This window comes from Musca vetustissima, unplaced genomic scaffold (genome assembly GCF_032173495.1).
Source record: "Musca vetustissima isolate MV318-11 ecotype Yass unplaced genomic scaffold, APGP_CSIRO_Mvet_v1 utg1286, whole genome shotgun sequence".
In the NCBI taxonomy this organism is placed as follows: Eukaryota; Metazoa; Arthropoda; class Insecta; order Diptera; family Muscidae; genus Musca; species Musca vetustissima.
In genome coordinates, this window is record NW_026880047.1 from 194,789 (window position 1) to 203,599 (window position 8,811).

An 8,811-nucleotide genomic window follows, 5' to 3' on the forward strand; every position below is an offset into this window, starting at 1 on the left:
TGATTGTTAAGCGTTTTGAAGCGATCGTCTACTACCAGCCGTTTGTTGACTGAAAGCATTGTCAATGTCATTTCGTGCTTTTCGAGACTTCTAAAAACAATTCTCTGCTCTGCTGACGGCGGCTGCGCTGGCCTCCGAGTATTTTTGTGAATGGAGGGGTTTCTTGTTCAATGTATGTAAATAAATATCAACAGTGTGCCCAGGGTACGCTACAGTCGGACATATGAAGTTCGGAGGTGTGTGAAGAAATATTGAAAATTATTAGGAAGACCGAACAGACCTTAGGTTAAATATTTCCATTAGACTTCAATTTAAATAAAATATCTTTGATACTATTTTTTATTTGACCTTGACCTTTATCCACCTTGCCGTATATCATGTATGCTGAACCTCAAACTACTTCTTCAGACTGACTCATACTTGAGCTTTTATTTTGCAAATAATTACGAATATCGATTATAAACAAATTACCGGTCTAGAGTCATTATGGCTGCAGAGATTCCGCTAGAGACTAGCTAAACAGCTTAACCTGCTTAGAGATGCTAGACAAAGTGGAAGAGGGGCGAATATTGAAATGAGTTATGAATAATTGAAAATAGAAATATAAGCATTAAGATCTCATGCAAAAATAATTTTTAGCTGGCTTGTGACAGAACTTTCGTTCCATAAGCCGAGCTTAGAAAAGATTTCCAGGCGCGTCGGTCTTTTGCGCAGTTTTTCCAATTTGAAAAACCATTTTCGGCAATGTTGTCTTCGACTTGATCTTTCCATCGTATTCTTGGCCTTCCCCTTCTGCGTGAGCCATCAGCTGGTTCGATTTTATATGCCTTCTGGGCTGGGGCATCTTTATCCATTCTCACAACATGACCTCAATACGTCTAACAATGTCGATGTCCGAGAATAGCTGGTACAATTCATGGTTCATTCGACGGCGATATTCACCGTCAACGCAGATCGGCCCATAGATCTTTCGGAGAATACGTCTAACAATGTCGATGTCCGAGAATAGCTGGTACAACTCATGGTTAATTCGACGGCGATATTCACCGTCAACGCTGATCGGCCCATAGATCTTTCGGAGAATTTTTCTCTTAAATACTCCAAGAGCTGCCTCATCAGCTTGAGTAAGTACCCATGTTTCAAATCCATATAACAGAACGGGTAGTATCAGCGTCTTGTAGAGTGTGAGTTTGATCTGGCGGAAGGTGGCCTTGCTTTTGAGCTGTTTGCTCAGACCATAGTAGTATCTGTTGACCATCATTATCCTTCTCCGAATTTCAAAATTGATGTCATTAGTTTTATTTATGGCGGTACCAAGGTATATAAAATCTTTGACTACCTCGAAGCTGTAGTTCTCAAGTTCCACAGTTGGTCCGACGAGTCTACTGGACGTCTTGCGCGTTGATACCATCAGCTTGGTCTTCTCGCCGTTTACTGCCAGACCCAATTTGGCAGACTCCTTCTCAATTTGTTCAAAGGTGGCTGTTACCGCTCTCAATGTTCGACCCATTATATCGATGGCATCGGCGTAGGTGAGTAACATGTGTTGTTTGGTGTACAGAGTGCCATTTCTGTTCACTTTTGCCTCTCGTATGACCTTTTCCAGCAGAATGTTAAAAAGGTCACACGACAAACTATCACCTTGTCTGAAACCTCGTTCAATATTAAATGGCTTCGAGAGGTTATTTCCGACTTTAACTGCTGATCTTGTGCCTGTTAAAGTTATCCAGCATTGCCGAATTAATTTTGCAGGAATGCCAAACGCAGACATGGCTTTATACACCTCCGAACGGATAGGGCATTCGAATGCGGCTTTATAGTCGACGAGTAGGTGGGTTTTTGGGGCAGAGTGAAAATCTGGTCAATGGTGGATTTGCCAGGTCTGAAGCCACATTGGTAGGGTCCAATAATGTCACTGATCATTGACTTCAATCGTTCACACAATACGCTAGATAGCACTTTATATGCGAGGGGAAAGAGACTTATTCCTCTATAGTTAGCACATATCGTCTTGTCTCCTTTTTTTGTGCACGTAACACAGGATGCTGAGGTTCCAATCATTGGGCATGCATTCTTCTAGCCAAATTGTACTAATCAGCTGATGCATGCTCCTGACCAGCATCTGACCACCAGTTTTGAATAGTTCGGCTTGTAACCCTTTCGGCACCTGCTGCTTTTTATTATTCTTCAGCCGATTGATTGCTATTCTGACCTCAACTTGGCTAGGTGGTATATACTCTATACCGTCATCTATTATTGGTTCTGGGGTATCTTCTTCACCGCCACTTTTTGATACCAGAAGTTTTCAAAGTGCTTATTTCAGATCCTCAGCACGCTGTCTGTATCTGTTACCAGGTTTCCTTCTTCATCTCTACAGAAATATGTGCCTGCACCAAAACCTTCGGTTTGGTGTTTTCCTCGTTGGTAGAATTTTCGGACTTCATTCTGACTCCTGTACATCGCGATTTGCTCACGCTCACGTTTTTTTTTGTTCTTTCTTCTTTTTTCTGAAAATACGTTTCTCCTCTCTCCTTTTCTCCCGATAGTTATCCATTGCATTACGTGTTGCTACTGTCTGCAGGGTTGCCCTATACGCTGCGTAGCATTACGACACTCCTGATCGTACCACGGATTTTTTGATGGTGGTCTTTGGTACCCAAATGTTGCTTTTGCTGCAGTTTGTAGGGAGTGGGCAATTCTCTGCCATTGTGCTTCTATATTATTATCCGGACAAGAAGTGCTTTCGTCAAGCAGGTGGGTAAGTTGAGCGGAGTTGGCCTTGGTTACATGTTGTGTTTGCAGCTTTTCGACGTCGAGTTTCCGTGTTGTGTTAGATCGCACCTTTGCTGCAACATTAAGACGGGTGCGAACCTTGGCTGCCACAAGGTAATGGTCTGAATCGATATTTGCTCCTCGGATCGATCGGATTAATGCCTTTCGTCTATCACAATATGATCGATTTGATTTCTCGTTGTTCGATCGGGGAAATCCAAGTGGTCTTGTGTATATCGAGATGCTTAAACCATGTTTTTTGCTACCGCGAAATCAATCAACCTCATGCCGTTGTCTGTTGTTTCTTCATGGAGGCTGAATTTTCCGTGGTGGTGGGGCCAAAGATATTTTCCCTTCCGATTTTTGCATTAAAATCTCCTAGCAGAATTTTAATGTCATGGCCAGGGCAACGGTTATATGCTGTTTCTAGGCGCTCGTAAAATATGCCTTTGGTCTGTTCATTTTTATCTTCGGTCGGAGCATGGGCGCAAATGAGACTGATGTAGAAGAACTTCGCTTTTATACGGATTATAGCAATTCGCTCATCTACTGGAGTGAATCTGGAGACGAGATCTTTTATTCTCCTATTAACCATAAATCCGGAGCCAAATTCATGTCTCGCTTCATAACAGCTATAATATAGGGCGTAATTATCTGATTTACTTAAGCCTGTCCCTTTCCATCGCATTTCCTGTAAGGCAATAATATCGGCTTTGTACTTCTTGAGTACATCCACCAAAGCGAAAACTGCGCCTGTTCTGTAAAACGTGCGCACATTCCAAGTGCAGATTCGCAGATCGTGGTCTTTTATACGTTTTATACGGGGGTCGCGAACATTAGGGGGGTTTGGTTTTCTTTTTCTTTGCTTTTTCATAGTAGGTGGGGTTTTTCGAGACGCCTCAACCCATTTTTTTTATAGTTCTTATGGGTGAACTCGCGATACATATTAGCTCACTATTTCATCGGGTGATGAAAATAGTTACCCCAGGAGACACCGCGGGGAGGTCAGTGTCCACAATTGAGATGAAAGAGGGACCGAGATAAGCCTGGACTTCGCCATGTTAAAGCCAATCAGAGCCGTTGCTTGGTATCTACCATCCCCACGCCACTCCTGCCTTTGTTAGACGTTCGAAGAATATTCTCTTCCCATATAGGGTATTCCTCGTGTCTCTGCCTACCATTTATTTAAATTTACTTTTCACTTGTCCGATATAATTTGTTGAAATGACATTCAAGAAATATTGTAATTTTTCTGTAGCAGTGAATATTCCGTCTATCTCAGAGTCGTGGCGACAAACAGCCTCTGCTGCTTTTCATCATATTTGTTGTTATTGTTTTTAATAATTTTTAATATTTTCATTGTTGTTTTTATTGTTAGCTTTGCTTATTGTCATTGCTGCTGCTTTTGTTGTAGATTAGAATTAAGAAGGTTCTATGGGCTGGCTGACTGTCGGACGGACGTTTTGACTGCTGCTCGGCAGTAAGTACCCGCAACTGGTTATTAAATTTCGCTGATAGCAGCGGAATTTCCTTAATTAATTACAGAGTGTTGTGGTGTGTGTAAGTGTTCGAGCAAAGCGAGCGTATGTGTGACTGCGTATTCAGCGTGAGAACACAACAGGGGCGGATTCGAGAATGGAATTTGTTTCAATAAAATATCAGATATTTAAAATCAGATAAAAAATGTATGGAAGATTAGGTGAAAGGTTTCCATTTACAATAGAATTGGGAAAAAGGAATTTGATTTTTTTGAATCAACGCTTTTCGATAGACCATGAAAAAATATCTTCTTTTTATTAAATCCTAAAATATTTTTCAAAAAATCTGAGCCTCTAAAAATACTTGTTTAACTATCAACGTTTACTGACGTTCCCAAAAAATATTTTTTTTTGAAATCGATGCCTTCGATAGTCCCTGAAAAATATTATTTTATTTCACAATTTCAATTTTGGGGCCCCATTAAGTACCCGGCCTCAGTTACCCACCTGCAGAGAACGCCAGCTTCATAGTAAACATCGTGTTTAATTACAACCACTGCACATGTAAACATTTGTGAAAATATTTTTCATAAAGAAATGACTTTGAATAGCCCAGCGTCAGGTTTCAACCGCCGAACGTCATGGTTCCCAAGAAATTTGAATGAAATTGAGAACATTTTGATTCTGAGGGTAGGTTAGGGGACTCTAGATTTGAACATACATAATTTAAATAAATAAATAAAATAAATTTAGAGACTCTCTAATTTTTGATTTTTTTTTTTGAAAATTCAGTCCAGAAATTAAAAAAAAAAATAAAATAACTATTTTTTTTAATTATGAACTTTCATGGAGGAGCGCCATCTATGGTCTTTATTGCTACTCTCTGACATAACATTTTATACATTGGCTGCGGGCTAAGATAAATTCATTTTCATAATATTTCGTTGAACTATGCGTCACCAGATGTCGCAAGGGTTCATTTCGATTTTAATATTTTTTTAGACGATTTAAAAAAAAAATATATTTTTTAAAAATTATTTTTTGGGTCTTCCACAAGGCGTGGATTTAAAAAAAAAAATGAGGGTCTTCAACAAGGCGTGATTTTTTTAAAAAAATATATTTTTGAGGGTCTTCCACAAGGCGTGATTTTTAAAAAAAATATATTTTTGAGGGTATTCTACAAAGCGTGATTTTTTTAAAAAAATATTTTTTAGGGTCTTCTACAAGGCGTGATTTTTTAAAAAAGTATATTTTTTAAAAATATTTTTTCAAAGCCTACAACAGGGCGTAGGGAATGATAGATGCCAAGCAACGGCTCTGATTGGCTTTAACATGGCGAAGTCCAGGCTTATCTTGGTCCCTCTTTCATCTCAATTGTGGACACTGACCTCCCCGAGGTGCCACCAGGGCTACCTATTTTCATCACCCGATGTAATAGTGAGCTAATATGTGCAGCGAGTTTACCCATAAGAACTATAAAAAAATGTGTTGAGGCGTTGGGTTAGTTTCCCACACTCGGAAAACCCAGTCCTACTATGAAAACGCAAAGAAAAAGAAAACCAAACCTCTAATTGTTGACGACCCCGCCAACGTATAAAGGACCACGATCTGCGAATCTGCACTTGAAATGTGCGCACATTGTACAAAACAGGTGCAGTTCTCGCTTTGGCGAATGCGCTCAAGAAGTACAAAGTCGATATTATTGCCTTACAGGAAATGCGATGGAAAGGGACAGGCGTAAGTAAATCAGACGATTACGCACTGTATTATAGCTGCCATGAAACGAGGCATGAATTTGGTTGCGGATTTATGGTCAAGAGGAGAATAAAAGACCTCGTCTTCAGATTCACTCCAGTAGATGAGCGAATTGCTATAATCCGCATAAAAGCGAAGTTCTTCTACATCAGTCACATTTGCGCCTATGCTACGACCGAAGACAAAGATGAGCAGACCTTACCTTAGCTGGCTTGTTACAGAACGGTTGTTACATAAGCCGAGCTGCCTCATCTGCTTGCGCAAGTACCCATGCTTCAGATCCATATAATAGCACGGGTAGTATCAGCGTCTTGTAAAGTGTGAGTTTGGTCTGGCGGGAGGTGGCCTTGGTGGAATTTGTGCCCATAGTCCGACCGAAGTCAAAGATGAGCAGACCAAAGACATATTTTTTAAGAGCGCCTATAAACAGCATATGATCGCTGCCCTGGCCATGACATTAAAATTCTGCTAGGAGATATTTATGCAAAAATCGGAAGGGAAAATATCTTTGGCCCCACTGTCGGAAAATTCAGCCATCATGAAGAAACATCCAACAACGGCATTAGGGTGATTGACTTCGCGGCATCAAAAACATTGTAGTTAGCAGCATCAGATTGAAGCATCTCGATATACACAAGGCCACCTGGATTTCGCCTGATCAAGCAACGAGAAATCAAATTGATCATGTTGTGATAGATGGAAGGCGTTCATCCAGTGTTTTAGACGTCCGACCGGAGAGCGAATATCGATTCGGACCACTATCTTGTAGCAGCCAAGATTCGCACTCGTCTTAATGTTGCAGCAAAGGTGCGATCTAACACAACACGGAAACTCGACGTCGAAAAGCTGCAATCACAACATGTATCCGAGGCCTACTCCGCTCAACTTACCCACCTGCTTGACGAAAACACTTCTTGTCCCGATAATAGTATAGAAGCACAATGGCAAAGAATTGCCAACTCCCTACAAACTGCGGCAAAAGCAACACTTGGGTACCAAAAACCATAACCAACCAACCAAGTATACAATAAAGCAGGAGAAAAGCAGGAGAAAAACGTGAGGTCTAGTCCGAACATTTTGCCAACGAGTAGGAAGGAAACCTGGTGACAGATACAGACAGCGTTCTAAGGATCTGGAAGGAGCATTTTTATAAGTTTCTGGTTTCAAATAGTGACGGTGAAGAAGATACTCCAGAACAAATAAGAGATGATGGTATATAGTGTATACCACCTAGCCAAGATGAGGTCATAAAAGATGCTAAAGGCCAGGAGCATGAACCATGAACCGATTAGTACAATTTGGCTAAAAGAATGCATGCCCAATGATTGGAACCTCAGCATCCTGTGTGCCGTGCACAAAAAAGGAAACAAGACGATATGTGCCAACAATCTTCTTCCCATCGCATATAAAGTGTTATTCAGCGTGTTGTGTGAACGACTAAAGCCAATGGTTCATGACATTATTGGACTATACCAATGCGGCTTCAGACCTGGCAAATTCACCAATTGACCAGATTTTAACTCTGCGCCAAATCCTGGAAAAGACCCACGAAAAACACATCGACACATATCACCTATTCGTCGACTATAAAGCCGCATTCAACAGCACTATCCGCTCAGAGGTGTTTAAAGCCATGTCTACGTTCGGCATTCCTGCAAAATTAATACGGCTATGCAGGATAACTTTAACTGGCACAAGGTCAGCAGTTAAAGTCGGAAAGGACCTATCGGAGCCCTTCAATACCGAACGAGGATTCAGGCAAGGTGACAGTTTGTCGTGTGATCTTTTTAACATCCTGCTGGATAAGGTCATTCGATAGACAAAAGTGAACAGAAATGGCAATCTGTACACCAAACAACACATGTTACTCGCCTACGCCGATGACATCGACATAATGGGTCGAACACTGAGAGCGGTAACAGCCACCTTTGAACAAAGTGAGAAGGAGCCTGCCAAAGTGGGGCTGGCAGTAAACGGCGAGAAGACCAAGCTGGTGGTATCAACGCGCAAGACTTCCAGTAGACTCGGACCAACTGTGGAACTTGAGAACTACAGATTCGAGGTAGTTAAAGATTTTATATACCTTGGTACTGCCGTAAACAAAACGAATGACATCAGTTTTGAAATTCGGAGAAGGATAGTGATGGCCAACAGATGTTGCTATGGTCTAAGTAAGCAGTTTAGAAACAAGGCCACCTCCCGCCAGACCAAACTCGCACTTTACAAGACGCTGATACTGCCCGTGCTGTTATATGGATCTGAAGCATGGGTACTTACGCAAGCAGAGTAGGCAGCTCTTGGGGTGTTTGAAAGAAAAATTCTCCGAAAGATCTACGGGCCGATCTGCGTCGACGATGAATATCGGCGTCGAATGAACCACTAGCTTTACCATTTATATGCGGACATGGACATAGTCAGTCGTATTGAGCTGCAGCGACAACGGTGGCTAGGCCATGTTGTGCGAATGAATGAGAATACCCCAACTTAAAAGGCATATAAAAGCGAGTCTACTGATGGTTCCCGTAGAAGGGAAAGGCCACGACTTAGATGGAAAGACCAAGTAGAAAACAACATCTTGGAATGTGGTCTTTCAAATTGGAGAAGATGCGCACAAGATCGACGCGCTTGGAAATCTTTTTAAAGCTCGGCTTATGGAACAATCGTTCTGTAACAAGCCAGGGCGTGGATATTTGAAAATATTTGTTCAAAGCCTACAGCAGGGCGTGGATTTTTAAAAATATTGTTTGAAATAATATCAAAATCTCACTTAAGGTTTTTTATAATTTTATTTTAATTTTTTATACAA